This window comes from Rhinatrema bivittatum, chromosome 7, assembly GCF_901001135.1.
Source record: "Rhinatrema bivittatum chromosome 7, aRhiBiv1.1, whole genome shotgun sequence".
Lineage (NCBI taxonomy): Eukaryota > Metazoa > Chordata > Amphibia > Gymnophiona > Rhinatrematidae > Rhinatrema > Rhinatrema bivittatum.
In genome coordinates, this window is record NC_042621.1 from 300,624,831 (window position 1) to 300,649,414 (window position 24,584).

The 24,584-nt window shown below is 43.7% G+C and overlaps 1 protein-coding gene across 3 annotated transcripts in view; it reads left to right on the forward strand.

Moving 5' to 3' along the window:
• CCDC172 (coiled-coil domain containing 172) overlaps nucleotides 1–24,584 on the forward strand; it is a 176,892-nt gene that overhangs the window by 95,029 nt on the left and 57,279 nt on the right. The window lies entirely within an intron of this gene.

A 24,584-nucleotide genomic window follows, 5' to 3' on the forward strand; every position in this document is an offset into this window, starting at 1 on the left:
CATTTCATATAGCAAGATCAGAGAATTTTCAAGCAGACTTTCTCAGCTGTAAATTGCTAGATTCTTTAGAGTGGGAGCTTTCAGAGGAAACCTTCAGTCATATCGTAGCACGTTGGAGGAAGATTGTGTAGGAACTAATGGTGACCAACAAAAACACTAAAGGGAAAAAGTTTTACAGCACGAGAAGAAAATGTTATCCATGCTGAATGCTTTGATTCTGTCATAGTCGAAATAACTTCTTTGTGATTCCCCCCTTGACGTCTGATAGGCATGGTCCTACAAAAGATCTCCACAAATTGAGGGTCTATTCTAGTAGCTCCCATTTGGCCCAGGCTTTTTTGTTATGTGAATGTAGTCTGTTATTGGACAGGAGTCCCCTTTTCTTACACATAATCCTGGCCTGTTGAGGCAGGGACCGATTTTTCACGATACAGTTCAGTTCTGTTTTATGGCATGGCCTGGCTCTTGAGAGGTCTTACTTAAGAATAAGGGATACTCTCAAGAGGTGGTGGATACCTTTGTTGTGTTCTTGGAAGAAGTTTACGTAGGGATATGATGAATATTTGAGGATTGGTGAACTATTAATTGGATTGTCACTAGAAATGCTCCTGTTCTTTACATTTTATATTTTTTGCAGGAAAGTTTGGATAAGGGTTTCGCCCTAAATTTCATGAAGGTACAAGTAGCATCTATTGCGTGTTACAGGATATGCTGCTATCCTTTAATCCAGATGTGTATAGGTTGCTTAAAGGAGTGAGGTGTATTAGGGCTTTGGTGAAAGATCCATCCTGGAATCTGTATTAGTTTTTATTTTTAGCAGGCTCTACCTTTTAAAGAGGATTTCAGTAAAGCTTATCACTCTTAAGGTGGTGTTTTGGTGGCAATATGTTCTGCTCTATGAATTTCAGAGTTACAGGCTCTTTTGTGTAGGGAGCTGCTCTTGGTGTTTACTGAGGAGCTGGTAAAGATTCATAGTCCTCTCATTCCTTTCAAAGGTAGCTTTGATGTTTCATCGTATGTGGTATGTCATCTGTAGGTAATTGTGTGGAGAGGCGTATACTTGGCTTCATTCCTTAGATACAAGGAGAATTCTGTTGTGTTATTTAAAGGTCACAAATGGTTTTAAGAAGTCAGATCTGCTCGTATTGTTTGCCGAGTCCAGAAGGAAGTGGCTTTCAAGGGTTCACTGACACGCTGGATTAAGGAAGTTATAGGTGTAGCCTGTTTCGCTCTGAAGCATGGTTAGTAGCATCTCACCCATTTGAGGAATTGACTGAATACATCTCATGCATCTGAGAGAGTCTAGTAGGATGAAGAGGAAGGAGAAATATGTTCTTACCTGATGATTTCCTTGCCTTGAGTCCAGCCAGACCAGTCCAGGATCTCCCTAATCTGCTAAAAATATAAAGGTGAATTTTAAAAGCCCGACTCGCACATCAGTCGAGAGAGTTGTGAATAAGTCTCCAACCCCAAGGCATACCGGACTCCACAGAGCAGGCAGCACAGACCTGGAGAGAATACTGATGGCCATGGGCAGTTTAAGAAGAATTGAAGAGCCCCAGAGTACATGCAAGAATTCATCATTGTGGACCATCTCCCTCTATATACAAATGAAGGAAGGGGGGGAGGAGGTCATAGTGGTTAAGACCACTGGCTCCGTTAATTACCTTAGCTGCTATACCTAAGTGAGTTACCTACCGGTCTCACCACTCATTGTCCCTGTCTTTCTCAGCCTGGGTAGGAGATTAAAGCTGTACGAACTCAAAAGAGACTTGGGCAGGGGAAGGTAAGATGAGGAGGTGCTGTGCACATTGTATATGTTGCACAAGATGGGCCTAGCTGTCTGTGCCCTGTACGCAGTCCATTAATTACCACACTCCATGGGTCATGCCATAGCTAGGAAAAGAGGCAATAAATGATTATATGTGTTCCCAAACATGTTATGGAGCCATCGCTGGTGACTCTTGTTGCAGTGAGGTACTGAAAGGCTCAGCCTAGATACTAGCCTATATCTGAACATTGGTCAGCGGTGACTGCCCATGGTGCACCTGATCTTCCTTGAAAATGGCCACTATAGACCCTCAGCCAAATATGGCTGCTATATTAAAAGCTCCCAAAAGATCGTGCCCCATAAGATTGCAAGCTCCATTCAAGAACCCATGTTCCACTCTCAAACTGGCAGCTGCCCCTGCTGTTTTTGTAGTCATCCTCTGTGTTACTGCCATTGATTTATATACCCTGAAAGTATAGTTGCTGTGACTGAGCCAGTTAGAAATGAGGTCCGCCTCCATGTTTCTGCTGACCATTCCTTTCTCTAGGCAGCAAGCAACTTTTTGACTCATGTCATTGCTTTATTCACCTGTTTGGCCATCTGAAGGTCATCAGATATATTTGGCCAACCAAAGATAATCAGATATGATCACCACAGATCCCACCCTGGTTTTTTGTATTTTCCTCCTTCAGTTATATTGTAAACTGGCATGATGTACCCACGAATGTCGGTATATAAAAGCTAATAAATAAAATAAATTCCTCTTTTGTGTGCCACCCCAGTTCTGTACCTCTCCATTAGGCTTGCAGGCTTAAATGTATTACCCTTGCTAAGCGCCCCCCCCCCCCCCCCCCCCCAGAGCTCCAGGACTGATTTGCCATACATATTAGATTCCTTGCTTTACTTTAGGCCACCAACTCAGGCTGACCGCAAAGGCCATGCTACATGTCTCTCCCCAAGTGTCCAAAGTACATTAGCTTCCCCTGACCCCTTCAATTCTGGCAACCAGGGGTGTGGGGAGTGCAAACACAGGAACCAGGAGTCTGACACGGGAGTGTTCTATATGCTTGCACTATAGCCCACAACCTCCCACCAAAGCCCAACACAAAGACACATGGAGGCCCTGACCATGAGGCCAAGGTGACTCCACAACTGCCCGAGTGGCAACCACAATGGAAACCCTGGCCCGATGAGTAGCCATGAGGCACTGTGGGGGAATAAAGTGTTGCCGGCGCTCAGCACTTGCACCATACTGCCGGTCACCTGCAGCGGAGCAGTGCATGTCTCTTCAGTAGTACAGGCCGCCCCACCAACTCAAAGCTTGCCTTCCACAGAGCGGGCCTGCGCACAGAATACTGCGAGCTATGGGTCACCATTTCCTTTTTTATCTACCTCATGGGTGCCCCACTAGGCTGCCCCTCCTTATTCCTTGTCACACACCCTCTGTCATTCGGCCAAATGGAGACACACCATGCCGCACCCTGGCTGCATAGATGACAATCCTTGGCAGGACCTAGACCAACCCCCATAGGGAGCACAGCCACCGCCTCAAGCCCACTTTCACCACCAAGGGGGAGCTCCCCCTCTAAAACTGCATGTCCTCCTCCCTGCTGACACACAGATCCTGAGGGCCATCATTACAGCAGAGGGCCCCCACCCTAAGGCCTGACCACCGAGAGCAACTTCCCTGTCCACACTAGCTAGTGGACAGGGCAAAACATGCTGGAGCCAGCCATTGCAAACTTCCCGCATGCAAACCCACTCTAACCCCAACAGCCTGCACTATGAGGGAAACGGCTGCAAGCCCATGCCGTTTGTGAAGGCCAAACATCCAACACTCCCTTGTGCCAATTTATTTATTTATTTAAGGTTTTTCTATACCGACATTCGTTGATGGACATCATATCGGTTTACAGGCAACAAGGAATCAGCATCAGAGCTTTACAGTGTAACCAATATAACAGCTTTAACAGAGTAATTAATGCCCCGAAAGTGGTAGAAGTGCATGCGATCAAGGCTTACCCTGTAAGATGGCCTATTTATTTATTTTTACATGAGCCAGCACAGCTTTGAGCGCATAGGCATTGAAAAGAGGGGAGGGGGGGGGGGGGGCATGCTCCATTCCCTCTCTAACTCACAGGGAGTTGCCAGCGCAAGGATGCATTTTTTCTTTTTTTTGTAATAAGTGCTGGAGAGTTTACCTGCTGAGGGGGATTGGAGATGGTATTCTGCCCTGCTATCCTCAAAGCCTGCCCTGGTCCCTGACAACATTTTGCATGAAGGGAAGCCATGGCCTGTGCTACGTGAAGCTGCCAGTGAGCTGGTACAGTCTGGAAACCAAGGCCTTTCTCGTCAAAAGAAGAAAGTAGCAAGGTAGAGAGGAAGAGGAGGATATAAAAAAATAAAGCTATAAATTATTTGGTTGATCACAGTTAAACCATGTTATAATTGTTTTGAAGTTCTTTTGCTTGTATTAAGTGTGTTGAATATTCGTCTGGTTCTAATTTCACTGCTAAATGTAATATGTTGTTGTACTTGTAAACCTGCTAGCTATACCTCGGTATATAAAAACTTTTAATTAAATAAATAAATTCATAAATCAATAAATCCTTGCCTGCAAAAAGCCGCTGAAGAGGCTAGTGGGAGGACCGTTCCTAGCTCAAAGTAAGCTCACTGGCATTCTTACCAGCCTCTGCACCCCTCGCTGGCGGTAGAGCAACTTCACTATTGTGGCCTCCCTTGCTTTACCTGGGATGGAAGTTGGCTCCATTACAATAACAAAATAATAGATATAAATAAGCCCCTTCACCGCTTTAAATTTACAGGATCTCATTTACATAAAGATGAAACAATGGTCATTTTAAATCAGATGACATATCACAGACCTTCCTAAAATGAAATGCTTTAGTAAATAGATATGTCTATAGCCTTTCTAAAAGATTTAGAACATAAGAACATGCCATACTGGGTCAGACCAAGGGTCCATCAAGTCCAGAATCCTGTTTCCAACAGTGGCCAATCCAAGTCACAAGTACCTGGCTAGAACCCAAACAAATAATTTTAAAGCTACTATTTCTTATTAATAGTAGTTTATGGATATTTCCTCTAGGAACCTACCAAACCTTTTTTAACCCAGTAACACATAGAAACATAGAAATGACGGCAGAAGAAGACCAAATGGCCCATCCAGTCTGCCCAGCAAGCTTCCCTCATTTCTTCTCTCATACTTATCTGTTTCTCTTAGCTCTTGGTTCTAATTCCCTTCTACCCCCACCATTAATGTAGAGAGCGGTGATGGAGCTGCATCCAAGTGAAATATCTAGCTTGAGTAGTTAGAGGTAGTAGGGGTAGTAACCGCTGCAATAAGCAAGCTACACCCATGCTTATTTGTTTTTACCCAGATTATGTTATACAGCCCTTATTGGTTGTTTATCTTCTCCCCTGCCGTTGAAGCAGGGAGCTATGCTGGATATGCGTGAGGTATCAGTTTTTTTCTTCTCCCCTGCCGTTGAAGCAGAGAGCTATGCTGGATATGCATTGAAAGTGAACTGCTGTAACCACATCCTCTGGCAATGAATTCCAGAACTTAACTATGTGCTGAGTGAAAAATAATTTTCTTCGATTTGTTTTAAATGAACTACTTGCTAACTTCATGGAATGCTCCCTAGTCCTATTATCTGAGAGAGTAAATAACCGATTTACACTAACGTGTTCAAGTCCTGTCATGATTTTGTAGACCTCTATCATATCCCCCCTCAGTGGTCTCTTCTCCAAACTGAACAGCCCTAACTTTCTTAGCCTTTTATCATAGCTGTTCCATGTCCCTTATCATTTTGGTCACCCTTCTCTGCACTTTCTCCAGTGCAACTATATGGGGCTGATTTAGAAAGCCCTACGCGCGCCGGGTCTAAAGCCCCAGGACGCGTGTAAGTCCCGGGACTTTACTAAAGGGGCGGGATCAGAGGCTCCATTTCCCGCTGTGCCAGGGATCGCGCACCGGCAGTCAGCCGGCGCATGCAACTTCAGTCCCAGGACTGAAGTAAGTTTTAAAACAAAAAAAAAAGAAAAAGGGGAAGGGAAGGTGGGGTTGGGGGGGGGGGTAGGGAATGAGAGAAGGCAGCACGGCCTGGCTCAGCGCGTGCAAGGTGCACAATTGTGCACCCCCTTGCGCTTGCCGACCCCTGATTTTATAACATGTGCGCTCCTGTTCTAAAATCGGACATACATGTGTGCGAGCCGGGAAGCGCGTGCACATGTACGCTTGTGTGCAAGTTTTAAAATCTACCCCTATATTTTTTTAGATGCAGCGACCAGAATTGCACACAGTATTCAAGATGCAGTCTCACTATGGAGTAATAGAGAGGCATTATGACATCCATAGTTTTATTTGCCATTCCCTTCTTAATTCCTAACATTCTGTTTGCTTTTTTGATTGCCACATCACACTGAGCCGACAATTTCGATGTATTATCCACTATGGTCTAGATCTCTTTCCTAGGTGGTAACTACTAAGATAGAATCTAACATTGTGTAATTACAACAAGGGTTATTTTTCCCTATATGTATCACTTTGCACTTGTCCATACTAGATTTCATCTGGCATTAGAAAGCCCAATCTTCCAGTCTCACAAGGTCCTTCTGTAATTTATAACAATCCGCTTGTGATTTAACTACTCTGCATAATTTTGTGTCATCCGCAAATTTGATCACCTTACTCGTCGTACTCTTTGCCAGATCATTTATTAATACATTAAAAAGCACCGGTCCAAGTACAGATCCCTGAGGCTTTCCACTGTTTACCTTTTTCCACTGTGAAAACTGACCATTTAATCCAACGCTGTTTCCTGGCTTTTAACCAACTTGCAATCCACAAAAGGACATCATTTCCTATCCCATGACTTTTTAGTTTTCTTAGAAGCCTCTCATGCGGGACTTTGTCAAACGCCTTCTGAAAATCCAAATACACCACATCTACCGGTTTATCTTTGTCCACATGTTTATTCACCCCTTCAAAAACAAAAATGAAGGAGATTTGTGAGGCAAGACTTCCCTTGGGTAAATCTGTGCTGGCTGTGACCCATTAAACCACATCTGTCTATATGTTTTGTGATTTTATTCTTTATAACACTTTCCACAATTTTTCCTGGCACTGAAGTCAGGCTCACCGGTCTATAATTTACCGGATCACCCTTGGAGCCCTTTTTTAATATAGAGGTTACATTGGCCATCTTCCAATCTTCAGGTACAATGGATGATTTTAATGATAGGTTACAAATTAAATGAAATAGGTCTGAAATTTCATTTTTTAGTTTTTAGAACTTTGGGGTATATACCATCCGCTCCGGGTGATTTACTACTCTTCAGTTTGTCAATCTGGTCTACTACAACTTCCAGGTTCACTGTGATTTTGGTTCAGTTAATCTGCATCATCACCCTTAAAAACTGTCTCCGGAATGGGTACCTCCCCAACATGCTCTTCAGTAAACACTGAAGCAAAGAAATTGTTTAATCTTTCCGTGATGGCCTTATCTTCCCTAAGTGCCCCTTTAACCCCTCGATCATGTAACGGTCCAACAGACTCCCTCGCAAGCTTTCTACTTTGGATATATTTTAATCATTTTTTATTGTGAATTTGTATTTAATTTATTTAAAAAGTTTCTGAACGCTTATCAGCATTTCTAAGCAGTTTACAATGAAATGTTCCTAAAAGCAATTAAGCAATACATACATTAGAAATAAAACTATAAATATACAAAAGCATAAAAATACAAAATTAAAATTAAAAAACATGAAAATAACACCCAAGAAAATTTGGCTACAATCATGGTACGCTCTTCGTTCTCTGGTATTACAACTTGATCACCACTCAGCTACTATATCAGTCTCTATTCTTAGTAATTTTCCATTTATCAGCATTATAAAACATTGTCCTTCTGTTAAACAGAATCTGGTAGATTTTAAAACCCCTATGTGTGCCGAAACCAGGAGATACATGTGTGGTATGTGCTGCATGGATTTTAAAAACCTGTGCGGGTACATGCACAATAAAAAAAAAAAAAAATTTTTCACTAATTAGGGGTGTGATCTGGGCGGGGTAAGGGCAGGCCGGAACTGAACCATGAAGTCTGCGCATACGTCTTTATATTTGTGCATGTCAATATGAAATCGTGCGCAAATGTAGATGTGAATAGCCAATTTTAAAACGCGCGTATATATGTGCATATACATTCATATGTTTTGAAATCACCATGTCCATGTGTGCGGCCGGTAAACTTGTGCGCCTGGGCGTGGCTCTTAAAATCTACTTCTTAGACTAGAAATTAAAACTACTAAAATCACTCACCACTCAACTGTTATGGCATATCAGTATGTTTGATAACTTTCCATTTACCAGCTTTATAAAAACATTCGCTGTCTGTAAACAATGACTAAAAATTAAAAAACATAGCATCTCTTCACTCAGCATATTGCATTATTAAAGACCTGTTGAAAGATTTATGTTTTCACCAATTTTCTAAATTTTAAAAGGGAAAATTCAGACTTAATGACATTTGGAAGGACATTCCAAATGATGGGTCCCTGAACATAAAATAAACATTCTCTGAATTCATCTAGTCTAATTTGTTTAAATGAAGAAATGCATAACAAATTTTGTATCTCTATCAAAGACTACATACAGGTTGATACAATTTTAAAGCAGCATTAAACATAGGGGGTGCTAGCCACATGAAATTCCTTAAAGACTATCAATAAGATCTTGAATTTAATTCAGCTGTGGGGGTGCCAATGAAGCTTAACCAAATTTGGAGGAATATGTCCCAAAGAGACATTCCAGTGATAATGCGAGCAGTTGCATTTTATACCATGTAAGGTGGTATTAAGAAGCCTAAATATAAGGAGTTACAGTAATCCAAGGAAGAAATTATGTTCTCCTAGTTCTGTGAAAAGATAAACAATTAACTGGAAAGGGCCATAATGCTCTCTGTCCAAAATCACTGGAATATGATGTTCCATGGCCAAACAAGTGGAGCTAAAACAACAAAATAGACCAATTATATATTTTTTAAAACCCCCCACTAAAAACAAAATTAGTAGCCACAAACATAGTGGATACTACTGCAAGAACATTCCAAAAAGCTGAGACTGAGACAGAGATAACACTTGTAAAGAAAATAAAAGCCACATAAATATATACAGTACATAATTTATTTTATTTCACTCTTGTTTAATGTAACCCACATCTACGAGGCTCCCGAAGAGCACACAAAGGAGCAGGAAGTATGTCATCTACTGGAACACTGAACACTTTTGTTCTAAATTGATCATGCCAATATTTTTATTTTCCAAACCTTAATCTAAGATAGTTTTAAACTTTTTTTTTATAATACAATAGCAAATGAACTCTCTCAATTCAGGATTGCAAATATTGTTTGATAATGGACAGAAATCTATACTAAAGGGACCCATTGCAATGTCAATATAAACTTCACTGACCAACTGGAGGATGAAATAAATCATTAAAACCAAATTGACTTAAACTGATTAAAAGACAGATTGCCGTACTCAAAAGTACTGTTGCTCTACTAGCAATATTAAAAGACACAGTAATCATTAATCTTGAACCTATTTGAGGTGATTATTGGACACCCATCCAAACAGCACTCCAGCTCTGAACATAAGCTTGATTGAATGTGATTTTTTTTTAATCAACAAACTTAATTTTATATTACAAAGTACTTTTCAACAAATCCGGATTGTATTACCATGACCACAAGCAGACATCAAGTATTACTCCCCACACCTGCTACTGCAAAAGAAAGCCAGGATAAAAAGCCAGAATCCTTGCCTCACCTATTAAAGCTTGCACACCATTGCTAGGCCAAGAAGTAGTTGACTGCATTGTCCCCAGATGTTCAGAATATTGAACTGTTCAACTGTTTCTGCATTGATACTATAATCCATGCCCTTATATTCAGCTTTACAACTACAAAGACTTAATCACTGGATCTATGCCAAAGACATTTGTTCTGTTTACTGCAATTATAGATGAGACATGTGAGTGGGTCATTGACTCTGACTCTTCTTGTTTGCAACCTCAGAGCAAGCAAACCTGCAGTCTTCTTTTGAACCCTCAACAGTGAATACCGAATACAGATGAGGCATGCCTGAACCCCACTGAATGGGCTCCTCAAGATCTGGTGGTGGATAGGTCTTGAAATTCCTCAAATGCTGAATTTTCCAATTCTACTGGAAGGGGTCCATAGGGGCCCCACAATAGAAAAGTGCTTATATCCTGATGAAGACTATTTTTCTGCACAAGATGTGGCTAAGCAGCTACCGTTCTTCATTCTGACTCACATCTTCACAGCAATGCCTGTTCCTGGAAGAAATGTCTTAACTACAGTCCAAAAGAGCCTTGATCATACCAGCTGCTGAATATAAATTAATCTCCTGATCACAATCACTTCATCTTACAGCTAATGCCTTTCTCACTGTTCCTCCACATCTTATGTCTGTAATGGATTCTAACCAACTACTGACTTGTCTCGCATCCTTGACTCAACTGAATGATTTTGTTCAATACCATGATTTCATAAGGATAACTACTTGCAATGCCTTCACTCTGTTTTGGTTCACCCTATTGAAAACCTCACCCTTCTTCCTGGCTGGAAGAAAACTGCAGCCTGTGGATCTGTTGCTAAGTGCGCCGCTGGTTTACAGGAGACACCCAGCTCAGTGCTCCTCACATTCTTTAGCAGCCATCTTGTTTCCTGCACAAACTTGAATTTATACAAAGGTATTAGCAGCAGTCAACTGTCAGAGCTTGGTCCTACCTTAGTCTTTGTTGTGTCCACCGCTGCCCGACGTCTCCGCTCTGCCCACCTTACCTCGTTGGTGACTCCCTCCGGGGTTGATGGAAGGCTAGCTGCTGCGGCGTCTCCACGTTGTCCTCCTCCGGCATCCCCGGACCGGCTCGACGCTGCAAGCTGCCATGTTGACCTGATGCCTAAGGGCACGCGGCCCGACTGATGTACCAGCATTGGCGCGAACCTCGGGCGTCCCCCTGAGATGACATCATCAGCTCCAGATATTTAAGGTCTCTGTTTTCGCTAACAGGACGAGTTAGCAAGGGATAAGTTACCTAGCTTCCTCCAGGTCGCTGCGGATGGGATTCGCTCTCCGCAAACCTAGCTACTCTGCCTCCTCGGACTTTACTAGAGGTACCCGCTCCTCGGGGGCCTCGCCTTTTCTTTTTCTTTTCAGGTCGCAGTTCGGAACCGGTACTCGCTCCTCGAGGGCCTACGTCCCGGACCAGCTCCTGAATACCACTTCTGCTAAGAAGTCATCACTGCTTACAACATTAGTGAATTTCCATCTATCTGTCTTCCCCTTTCATATCCAAGTTATTTTTCCATGTTTTTTGTAACTTTCTCACATCCAAAATATTGTTATAATATTTGTTAAGTTTCATACTATATTTGTTCTTGTATTGGGAAATGTTCTTTACTTTGTTACTCTCTGCCTTTACTCACATTGTTAATTGTAAACCGGGTTGATGTGATTCCTATCATGAAACTCGGTATAATAAAAATAACAAATAAATAAATAAATCTCTCAGAGCTTTCCCTGGGACTAGGTACTCGCTCCTTGAGGGCCTACTGCATTCCAACTCCTGGGCTGCCTCAAGAGACTATGGTGCGAGTGTTATCATCAAGGACTTGTTCCAGAACTCTGCATATCCTATCTACTCACTTTCTTAGTTTCTCTACAGCTCAGCCACCTTGGGATCGCTGTTCTATACCTGAGGGACTACAGCCCAGCCGGGCGCTTCCAGCTCACTACTGCCATCTCTGGTGGTTTAATATATTGTCTAATAAAAGAACTAGTGTGTGTCTGTCTCCTACACTAAGCCTGACCAGTGGTCCCTCTCTGGATCTCCCCCGAGGGCGTAGTCACCTGCCACTGGTCCAAGGATCCACCCACAACTATTCTAAATAATAACAGATTGCTATCTCTCAGCTTTAACAACAGAGCTTTAATCACAGATTGCTAACTCCATGGATCCGGCTTGACTCCAGGGCTCCGGCTTACTCCATGGATCCGCCTTGACTCTAGGGTTCCGGCTTGACTCCAGGGTTTTGGCTTACTACATGGATCCAGCACAACTCAATGCTTTGCAGGCTATACCTGACCTGGCCTGGCCCTGCCCAGCGCATTGCAGAACAACAGGACGCCTTGGAAAAACTTACTTCAGCTTTTCATCAGCTACACACACAGAAGGTTCAAAGCACTGCTTCTAACCATGAAGGTCAGTTACAGGAGGTAACTTTAAAGACTGCTGTACCACTGGCGGCTCCGATCCGCTTCTCTGGAGAAATACAGAAGACCCGGGGCTTTTAAACCAGTGCTGCATGCACTTTACCTTACAACCATCTTTATTTCCTATTGCTCTCTCCAAGACTACCTACATCCTTTCTTATTTGGATGGTAGGGCCTTGTCTTGGGCATCTACCTTGTGGAAACACAAGGACCCTATTTTGCAGGACATAGAAGGATTTATGGACTTATTTAAATACGTTTTCGATGATCCTGCTCGAACTTCTGTAACCGGTTTTGCTTTGGTAGAATTGAAGCAAGGCAGCAGATCATTGGCTGAATTTGCCATAGAATTTAAAATTCATGCGGCAGAACTCTGCTGGGACTCCAAATGTTTCAAGACTCTCTTTTGCAGAGGCCTGGATACCCGTTTAAAAGATGAGCTGGCTGCTCGCGAAATACCTGACTCACTGGACGAATTAGTAGCCTTGGCCACTCGGATTGATCACCGGCTCCGGGACAAGGTGAAGGAACTCCAGCCTAAGATGTTATCTGGGTTGAATCAGGCTGGTTCTATACCTGCACCTCGAAAGGTTCCAGTGATTTCTGCTGCTGATAAAGATGAACCGATGCAACTTGGTCATGGACATTTGACTTCTAAAGAGAGAAGATTTCGGAAGAAGCGAGGTCTTTGCATGTACTGTGGTCAGCCTGGCCATAATGTCTCTACATGCTCCATTTGTCCGGAAAATGGATGGGCCTAAGTCCTGCAGGAGGACTGTTCTTAGGCCTTACCGCGTCTTCTCCTCTGCTTTCTCTCCCAATCTCCTTGACCTGTGGACCGACATCATTTTGGATGCCTGCCCTGATGGACTCAGGGGCAGGAGGCAACTTTATTCTCAGAAGTTTAGTGGAATACTTGAAGATTCCCCTCATCAAATTGAAAGATCCACTATTGTTATCTTCCATTCATGGAGAACCCTTACCGGGTAAGGTGATTTGCGAAACCGTACCAGTTACTCTTTGCACCGGAGCGCTCCATACGGAATCAATCTCCTTCTTTGTACTGGAAAAGGCTATGTATCCTATCGTCCTGGGGTTACCCTGGCTGCAAATGCACCAACCCCAATTTGACTGGGCGTCCCTGGATCTTTCCCGCTGGGGCCCAGAGTGCCATGGGAGGTGCCTTAAGGAAATCTCGCCTGTTACCTGCATGCCTACTACTCTAGTGAGGCTAGGACTGCCGCCCCAAGGTGCATCCTTCAGGGATGTTTTCTCTGAAGAGAAAGCTAGAGTCCTTCCCCCTCATGGGCCTTGTGACGGTGCCATGGGACTGGGGACCGATGTTGGAAGATGTGCCTGATGAGCCACAGTACATAGTAGACCCGAAGAAGATACTCGTAGCAACCACTCAGTCCGTACCCACTGGTAAAACCATTGTTCCTAAGAAAGTCAGGAAGAAAGTGCTCTTTTGGGTGCACGATTCTAAGCTGGCTGGCCATTCAGGCCAACGCTGTACCCTGCTTAAAATACAGGAGCTGTATTGGTGGCCTACCATCAAAAAGGATATCTATTCCTACGTGGCATCCTGCTCCAATTGTGCTAAGAACAAACCTACTTCTGGACAACCGTGGGGTCAGATGCAACCTTTGCCAGTTCCGGATCGGCCCTGGTCGCACATAGCTACCGACTTTGTAGTCGATTTACCAACTTCCGAAGGAATGAATACCATTTGGGTGACAGTGGATCGATTTAGCAAGATGGCACACTTTGTGGCACTTCCGGGCATACCTTCAGCTTTGGAGCTTGCAAAACTCTTTATACAGCACATATTCCTCCTCCATGGCTTTCCTTTGCACATCGTATCTGATCGTGGGTCTCAATTCACGGCACGATTTTGGAGGGCTTTGTGCAAGTTGTTCAACATCATGCTGGACTACACTTCAGCCTACCATCCGCAGTCAAATGGCCAGACAGAACGGATGAATTGAACTATGAAGCAATTTATTCGAGCCTATATCACGTCTCGACAGAATAACTGGGCCGAATTGCTTCCATGGGCTGAATTCGCCATCAACTCTCATCCAGCAACATCTACCAGATTGTCACCATTTGAAGTGGCTTTTGGACGTTCTCCAACACTGCCACTTCCACTGAAGCTTTCTGTGGTGTCCCCAGCAGCTCAAACCACTGCTGATGATATCCATAGACTGTGGGTTCAGACTAAGGACATGCTAATTAAAGCGAGTGACTGTGCTAAGAAGTACTACGATGAGCACCATGCGCAAGCTCCAGTCTTCAAGCCAGGAGACAAGGTCTGGTTGTCAACCAAGCACCTCAGACTCAAACTACCCTCCTCTCGGTTTGCTCCTCGCTACATGGGACCCTTCCCAGTCCTTCAACGTATTGGCAATGTCACCTACCGTCTGAAGCTACCACCTGGTCTCAACATCCATAACGCGATCCACGTTTCACTTCTGAAACCACTCATACTTAGTGAATTTTCTTCCAAATATCAAGATCCACCTGTTATCAATGCAGAAGATGACCTAGAGCTCAAGGTTGAAGAAGTTCTGGATGTTCGTAGAAGAGGCAAGACTTTAGAATACCTTCTAAAATGGGAAGGTTTTGGCCCCGAAGAAAACTCTTGGGAGCCTCAGACCAATATCTTGGATAAAGAGATACTTCGTTGATTCCATATTGCGCATCCTTCAAAACCCAAGCCTGGTACCCGAAGAGGAGATCACCCTTTGAAGGGGGGTACTGTTGGGTCCACCGCTGCCCGACGTCTCTGCTCCGTCCACCTTACCTCGTTGGCGACTCCCTCCGGGGTTGATGGAAGGCTAGCTGCTGCGGTATCTCCACATCGTCCTCCTCCGGTGTCCCCGGGACCGGCTCAACGCTGCAAGCCGCCATGTTGACCAGATGCCTAAGGGCACGCGCGCCCGACTGATGTACCGGCAGCCATCTGCGTCTGGACGCAACAGTCTTTTCATATCCGATGTTCTCTGTTCCAGTCCTGATGTTCCAAGTCCTGAACTTGAAGTCCTGAGTTCCAAGTCCTGATTTTTTTTAACCAGCTGCAGGAGGCACTAGCATCTGTTTACCATCAGAACATTTTCTCAAGAATTTTGATTCCAATTTTCCTGAAAAAAAACTTTTTTGTGCTTTGGTTACCAGCCTATCTGTTCCCAATTTTCTGGACATTCGATATCTTGCTACTAACCAAAATTTTTCTTTCTCATTCCTCTGTTGTTTGGGGGTTTTTTCCCCCTCAGCTGTCTGGATTCCATGACCCGCAGGAGGCGCCGGCGTCCAGACTTTCCCCAAGTCCAGTCCTTCTGGATCCAACGACTTACAGGAAGTTCCTACATTCAGATCTTCGAGTCTAATTCAGTCCTGGAACCTTTCTCGACCTGCAGGAGGCGCCTGCTACTGTTCCAGGAACCATCTCCGTTTTTCTCACTGTGATGTTGGCTGTACATCCTGGGTTCCAAACGACCTGCAGGAGGCGCCTGCACCCAGGCTTCCACATCCAGTGCCACTTCCGACTTCATTGTCAAGTATCACTAAGCTTTTGGGAGTATATCCTCAATCCGAATGTACTCCACAGCAACTCCAGGTATCTGGGTTCCAAACGATCTGCAGGAGGCACCTGCATCCAGGTTTCGACTTCGAGTATCTTCAAGCTTCTGGGAGTTTACCATCGATCCGAGTGTACTCCACAGCACTCCAGGTATTTGTGTTCGAACGACCGGCATCTCCAACTCAGTTCCTGCTTGCCCTGTTCTGGCTCCCGCCTGGGACCATCTTCAGTCAAGACCTTGTCATTGTCTGTGCAAGTGGTGTTTCCAGCCCTGGATTCCATCCCAGGTCTTCTGAGACATCATCTGGCTGTCCATCCTGTTCCGTGACTTCAGCATAGTGAGTCACCTTGTATTTACAGCTATGTTCCAGATCTTACTGAGTATATAGAATTTCAATTTTACCATCGCTCCAAGTTCCTAAGATGTCATCTTGTTGATCCTCCATCTTCATTTTGGCGAGTTGTCTTACAGCCTGAACTCGCTGCCATAAGTCCTTAAAGTCCTTCATTCAACGCTCCCAGCTGCCAAGCTAAGGACTGCAGTTATCCCTCTCAGTCTACATTGGTGAGCTGGTATAGCCTTGCAGTTTATCCACCTGGAAGGACCTGATCTTCCTTGAAGTCTACCAGCGAGATTCCACTTCGCTGTTCCTGAGAACACTTATAATCATTTTCTCCAGAGTTTTTTCACCCTTTTGCGCCGCTGGGAACTGTCTCCGGTCCATCATTACTGAGATTCCTCTGGATGGCTTTATAAGGCAATTAAAAATAATTACCAGCTTCTCTGTGTCTTTCATCAATGAGTAGCTTCTATTAGGAAGTCCGCCTTGGTTATATCATTAATCATCCATCTCCATGGAGGAGTGCTCTTGATTCTCTACCAGAACCCTCTGTTACTCCTAAGCCTAGTCTCCAGAGCCTAACTACTATTTCAAACAGTTCATCTGATTTTACTCTGAGGAATCCTCATCCCTGCTATCATAGAAACATAGAAATGACGGCAGAAGAAGACCAAACGGCCCATCCAGTCTGCCCAGCAAGCTACGCACTTTATCCATTTTTTCCCCTTTTTTTCTCTCCCACCTGTTACTATTGGCTTCCAGTACCCTCCAGCCTAATTCCCCTCCACCCCACCACCAATTTAGAGAGCAGCGCCGTATCTGCATCCAAGTGAACGTCCAGCTCAATTAGGGGTAGCAACTGCTGGAACAAGCAGGCCACACCCTTACCCCATACTCTTACCCACCCCTGTTTTTATTTTTTTGTTTGTTTTTTTGTTTTTTGTTTTTTTTTTGGAGATAGCAGCCCTCCATCCTTCCGCTCCATGAAGGTGGAACACCAACTACTGGCCACTGGCATCCCGCTCCGTGAATGCCTCTGTGGCTACTGCCGCTCTGTGCAGTGTTTGAATGCCTCTGTGGCTACTGCCGCTCCGTGCAGTGTTTTGCTGCCTCCTCTTTATTCACGCCCTCTAGACTTGATGGATCCACAGTGTTTATCCCATGACCTTTTGAAGTCGTACACAGTTTTAGACTTCACCACTTCCTCCGGAAGGGCATTCCAGGCATCCACCACCCTTACCATGAAGAAATACTTCCTGATATTGGTTCTTAGTCTTCCTCCCTGGAGCCTCAGCTCGTGACCTCTGGTTCTGCTGATTTTTTTCTGATGGAAAAGGTTTGTCGTTGTCTTTGGATCGTTAAAGTTTTTCAAGTATCTGAAAGTCTGAATCATATCACCCCTGCTCCTCCTTTCCTCCAGGGAGTACATATTTAGATTGTTCAATCTCTCCTCGTATGTCATCCGATGAAGACCCTCCACCTTCCTGGTCGCCCTTCTCTGTACCGCTTCCATCTTGTCCTTGTCTCTTTGTAGATACGGTCTCCAGAACTGAACATAGTACTCCAGGTGAGGCCTCACCAAGGACCTGTACAAGGGGATAATCACTTCCCTTTTCTTACTCGATATTCCTCTCTCTATGCAGCCCAGCATTCTTCTGGCTTTTGCTATCGCCTTGTCGCATTGTTTCGCAGGCTTCATATTGTTAGACACTATCACCCCAAGGTCTCTCTCCTGCTCCGTGCACATCAGCCCTTCTCCCTCCATCGAATACAGTTCATTTGGATTTCCACTCCCCATATGCATGACTCTGCACTTCTTGGCATTGAATCTCAGCTGCCATATCTTCGACCACTCTTCCAGCTTCTTTAAATCCCATCTCATTCTCTCCACTCCTTCTGGCGTGTCCACTCTGTTGCAGATCTTAGTGTCATCCGCAAAAAGACAAACCTTACCTTCTATCCCATCCGCAATGTCGCTCACAAATATATTGAACAGGACCGGTCCTGTTACACCACTTAAAACCTCCCTCTCTTCAGAGAGAGCTCCATTTACCATCACACATTGTCTTCTGTCCATCAACCAGTTTGCAATCCAGGTCACCACCTCGGCACTCACTCCTAAGCTTCTCATTTTATTCACCAGTCTCCTGTGCGGGACCGTATCAAAAGCCTTGCTGAAATCCAAGTAGATGACATCGAGCACTCTTCCTTGATCCAATTCCTTGGTTACCCAGTCAAAAAAGTCAATCAGATTTGTCTGGCAGGATCTTCCCCTGGTGAATCCATGCTGCCTCTGGTCCAGCAATTCTCCCGATTGTAGATAGTTCACTATTCTCTCTTTCAACAGTGACTCCATTACTTTTCCCACCACTGAAGTGAGGCTAACCGGTCTGTAGTTACCAGCCTCCTCTCTGTTCCCACTCTTGTGAAGCGGAACCACCACAGCTCTTCTCCAATCACTCGGCACCACTCCTGTTTCTAGGGATCTATTGAACAGGTCACACAGCGGACCCACCAGCCCATCTCTGAGCTCCCTCAGTATCCTGGGATGAACCTCATCAGGTCCCATGGCTTTGTCTACTTTCAGTTTCCCCAGCTCTTCCCATACATTTTCTACTGTAAATGGAGTTACATCTACTCCACTCCCCTCCAGTATCTTGTTAACTAGGGACGGTCCTTCTCCAGGGTCCTCCTTAGTGAACACGGAACAGAAGTATTCGTTTAATATTTCTGCCATTTCTTCGTCTCTTTCCACACATTGATCCTTTCCATCTTTCAATTTCACTATACTACTTTGAACTTTTCTCTTTTCACTGATGTATCTGAAAAATGTTTTGTAACCTCTCTTTACTTCCTTGGCAATCCTCTCTTCTGCTTGACTTTTTGCTCTCTTGATTAATTTCTTCGTCTCCCTCAGTTCTACCAGATATTCTTCTTTGTGCTCCTCTCTTTGGGATCTTTTGTATTTCTTGAACTCTGTTCTTTTAGCCTTTATTTTGTCAGCCACCTCCTCTGAGAACCAGATAGGTTTCATTTTTCTTTTGCTTTTCTTTACTTTTCTAACATATAGATTAGTTGACTTGGCAATTGCTCCTTTTAGATTGGTCCACTGTTGATCCACATCTCTCACATTCTCCCAGCCTTTTAGTTCTTCCTCCAGGTACTTCCCCATTTCATCAAAGTTTGTGTTTTTGAACTGCAGAACTCGGGTTTTTGTGCTTCTTTTCCATATCTTTTTTGTGATATTAAACCATACCGTTTGATGATCACTGGTGCTGAGGTGGGCGCCCACCTGGATATCAGAGATGTTATCTCCATTAGTGAGCACTAAGTCAAGTATTGCTCCTTCTCTTGTGGGTTCCATAACCATTTGTTTGAACAAAGCTACTTGCAGGGCATCCACTATTTCTCTACTATTATTAGATTCTGCAGATGGGATTCTCCAGTCTACATCCGGCATATTAAAGTCTCCAACGATCACCACTTCTCCCTTCTTTCCTATCCTGTGGATGTCATTAACCAGATCTCTGTTCAGCTCATCTTTTTGGTTTGGAGGCCTGTAAACCACTCCAATAAAAATGGATGTCCCATCTTTTTTTAGGTTGGCCCATAGTGCTTCTTCATTGCCCCATCTTCCTTGCAGCTCCGATGCTTGGATATTGTTTCTTAGAAAATACTCGTGATGTCAGCTGAAAACTAGAATCAATACAAAACACAAAATTCAGCTGAAACGGAACTCTGGTGAAGTAGCGTTGAGCAACCTTCATAAATAGCCTCAGTATATTTGTGGCTTATTGGTTGAAGCCTGTAACATTCCGGGCAAGTATAATCATAGGTTGCAACACGCTTTAGTGGCACCAGTAGGTGCTGAAACTGTGACGCTGACACTGTGCAATTTTAAGAACACTAGTGTGTGTGCACTTATCTTTGTTCGAACGCAGGAGAAGGGCAAGAAAGTCCTGAAGTGTGGCCTCCGACACCGTGGTGTTTCGGAGTCTGTTACTCCTTCATCAGGGACCTTCAGGAAGAGATGAGCCTTCAAATATTTCTGCGTGTAAAGATAAAATAATCAGAGTTCTTATATGCTTTACTGCTAAAGATGCAAGGGCTCGGTTTGGAAATTGAAACTTACTCCGCTGTGTCCCGGTCAGTATGCAAATTCTGAGACGGCGATTATCTGTGCGCTGGAATGAGTGAATATCTTTTAAGAATAAAACTGAAAAATGCTATAGTTTCTCAATAGTGGTTAAAAGTTAACCTGACTTACGTGCACTATACCGTTGTCACCTGCCAACATGCCGTTCAGATACTGACAGCTTGCGCGCCCGAGAGACGCTGACTTTAAGGGGGACCCGTCGAATCGTGATTTGACAGGAAATGACGTACGAGCTTACAAATATGGTCATATCCATATAAGGCGAATGACGTAGCAAGGGAAACCCTAAGTGGGTAACTCCAAATAAGGAAAGTGACGTCACAAAGACGGCCATCTTGAAAAAAATTTTTTTGATAATGAACGGGGAGAGTGGTACAAGCATATTATGATACAACTATGCGGGCGACAGCATTCAAACCACTTTTTTTAGAATTGTCATGGTGACACCAGAAGGCTAACTACTGTGAAATTCGAAAATGTTAGATCATGGAAAACCATTCTACTTTCTCATTAAGTCCATATGGCTCCACACTGTGTAGTTTGAAAATCCATTCATTTTCTTTGTAATTCAGTAAGCTCGAACGATCTCCACCTCGCCAATTTGGAGGGATATGTTCAAGTATCACCCATGTAAAATCTGAGAACGTGTGTGTATGTGTGATACAATGTTGAACAACAGGTGCTTTTATATCCTTGTTATTAATCCTGCTCCGGTGTTCCGTGAGACGAATGCGTATCTTACGTTTAGTGCGCCCCACATATATTTTCTTGCAGGGGCATTGCAAGGCATAAACCACACATTCCGTATTGCAGGTGACTTCTTGTTTGATCCAAACTGTGAATCCTGTCTGTGGATCTTGCCAATGGGTGCCCACATGTGCCTGGGGGCAAAAGGAGCAACTCCCACATTGGTTTTGACCACTCTGTAAAGGACGAGATACTATATTGGAAACCGCTTTAACTACTCTCTGTTTGATATTGGTTCCACGAGAATACGAGAACATAGGAGGATCTCGAAAAATGGTATGGGGACTTAGAATGTGCCAATTGTTTAAGATGGCTGTTTTAATGTGAGTAGTGAGATTGGTGTATGGAAGTACACAAATTAAATTTGGTGTTTCTTTCTTTTGCTTGTATTGTAAGAGTTGCTCTCTATCTGAGAAGGTGGCTCTCTTGTATGCTCTTCTGATCACACGTGTGGGATAGCCTCTCTGTTGAAATCTGTCACTCAATGTTGCTGCCTGTTTGTGAAATTCTTGGACATCCGAACATAGTCTTCTGATGCGAAAAAATTGTCCGACCGGGAGTCCTTCTTTGAAGGATCTTGGATGGTGACTCTCAAAGCGTAAATAATTGTTTCTGTCGGTGGTTTTTCTGAAAATGGTCGTGTGGATCCCGGTTTGAGTGTTCTGTATCTGAATGTCTAGAAAAGACAGTTGAGTAGCGTTGTATGTAAGACTGAATCTAAGATTAGGATTAACCTGGTTGAGCCATTGATGAAATTGTAGAAGAGAACACCGGAGCAGGATTAATAACAAGGATATAAAAGCACCTGTTGTTCAACATTGTATCACACATACACACACGTTCTCAGATTTTACATGGGTGATACTTGAACATATCCCTCCAAATTGGCGAGGTGGAGATCGTTCGAGCTTACTGAATTACAAAGAAAATGAATGGATTTTCAAACTACACAGTGTGGAGCCATATGGACTTAATGAGAAAGTAGAATGGTTTTCCATGATCTAACATTTTCGAATTTCACAGTAGTTAGCCTTCTGGTGTCACCATGACAATTCTAAAAAAAGTGGTTTGAATGCTGTCGCCCGCATAGTTGTATCATAATATGCTTGTACCACTCTCCCCGTTCATTTTTAAAAAAAATTTTTTTCAAGATGGCCGTCTTTGTGACGTCACTTTCCTTATTTGGAGTTACCCACTTAGGGTTTCCCTTGCTACGTCATTCGCCTTATATGGATATGACCATATTTGTAAGCTCGTACGTCATTTCCTGTCAAATCACGATTCGACGGGTCCCCCTTAAAGTCAGCGTCTCTCGGGCGCGCAAGCTGTCAGTATCTGAACGGCATGTTGGCAGGTGACAACGGTATAGTGCACGTAAGTCAGGTTAACTTTTAACCACTATTGAGAAACTATAGCATTTTTCAGTTTTATTCTTAAAAGATATTCACTCATTCCAGCGCACAGATAATCGCCGTCTCAGAATTTGCATACTGACCGGGACACAGCGGAGTAAGTTTCAATTTCCAAACCGAGCCCTTGCATCTTTAGCAGTAAAGCATATAAGAACTCTGATTATTTTATCTTTACACGCAGAAATATTTGAAGGCTCATCTCTTCCTGAAGGTCCCTGATGAAGGAGTAACAGACTCCGAAACACCACGGTGTCGGAGGCCACACTTCAGGACTTTCTTGCCCTTCTCCTGCGTTCGAACAAAGATAAGTGCACACACACTAGTGTTCTTAAAATTGCACAGTGTCAGTGTCACAGTTTCAGCACCTACTGGTGCCACTAAAGCGTGTTGCAACCTATGATTATACTTGCCCGGAATGTTACAGGCTTCAACCAATAAGCCACAAATATACTGAGGCTATTTATGAAGGTTGCTCAACGCTACTTCACCAGAGTTCCGTTTCAGCTGAATTTTGTGTTTTGTATGGATATTGTTTCTGACATAAAGAGCCACTCCTCCCCCTTTCCTGTCCTCTCTGTCTTTCCTTAACAAGTTATAGCCCGGTATTGCCGTATCCCAGTCATGAGATTCCGTAAACCATGTTTCCGTGACAGCAACAACGTCCAAGTCCGCCTCCACCATTAGGGCTTGCAGCTCTGGGATTTTATTGCCCAAACTACAAGCATTTGTGCTCATAGCTTTCCAGCTTTCTTCATTCAGGTTACTGCTGTTTCTGGACTCCTTTTGTGACCTCTTTAGTTGAGTTTTGTTATCCACTTTTCCCTTTGCCTTTGTGCAAGGGAAAGGATTAGTGCCTCTGATGGCAGAGTCATCCATCACAGTGAGCCTTTTCCTTTGGTTTCTGATCTGGAATTTCTGTATGCATTGGGGTTTTTCTCTCTTTTCAGATAACATTTCAATCTTTTCCTCAAGAACTTCTTCAGTATTTAATACAGAGAAGGCATTTTGTACTTGTTGCACTTGATACAGTGTGTGTCTCCGGATCACAGGTCTAATTCTACCCGAGCCCACTGTAATACTGTTTTTTAAGCTTCTCAATGCCTTGTGTGAGTGGGGGGGTAGAGTTGTGGGCTGCACAGCTGTCAATAATGGGTGTCTGTGGGTCACCGGTCTTATCCTACCTGAGCCCACAGTAAATCTCTTTTTCCTTGACTTTTGGTTATTCAGTGGTAATGGGAAATTAATTTCTGAATAATGTACCGTGGCTGAGACTTTCTTTATTGAAGCTAATTCAGCTTTACCTTCAGCCAGCTCCTTTTCCAAGGTAAAGAGTGGTGAACAAATGGGGCAAGCCTTAAGTTTCCATATGATTACCCTCAATATAAAGGCTCCACAACAGTTGCATTGGATAGACCTCATTTTGGTAATTTGTCTGATGAATAGCAATTATGGAAATACTAATTTACCTTGTTGCCATTTATGAATTTAGGCGGTTATATAAGAAACACAAACGTAGGGGTGGGTGGGCAGAGGGGTAGGGTGGGAGGGAGTCAAACAGGTAAAACTGACTACAGCACTCCCAAATTTCTATTTCAGTTGTGCTTCTTTTTAACAGACAGTGCACTAGTTTTGGCAAATATAATGCCCTACTTCTAAGCACAGATAACAACCAAAAATGGACTTAACTTTAGCAGAAAAGGCTCTGGCTCATGAAGATCCCAACTCCAAAGTCATCTGGGAGATCTTACAGCCAATCACTACCTCAAATAAAGGAACTCCTTGACATCCCTTGATTACAGATTCCCTCTTGAGAGTAGCCTTACCACCCATTGGAAGTCTATGCGAAATACAGACTCTTCTGAGAGATAATCCCAACTGAGTTAAGGGGACTTCTCTTGCCATCCGGTCTTGCCAATGCCTGGAATCAATAACCTTGAAGTTCCTCCTACTTGTTTATCTCCGCCAATTACCACCTATCTTCAGAAGGAATATCAATGCCTCCATGATCAGTTCTCCATTCTTGACAATATTCATTGGATTCCTTATTCCACTGGGCATTCCTTGTATCCATGCCTACCCAAGGGCATGTGAGAACTTACAAGTTCATGTATCCATTCTCCAGTGGTATCACTTTCGCATTCAAGATTCCAGTTTGACGTCCGATTGGTCTTCATCATCATTACCACCAAAAGAATGATGTGTGCGTGCTTTCTACTTCCGTCTTGTTTAACTAAGAACCAAGTACCAGACTGTG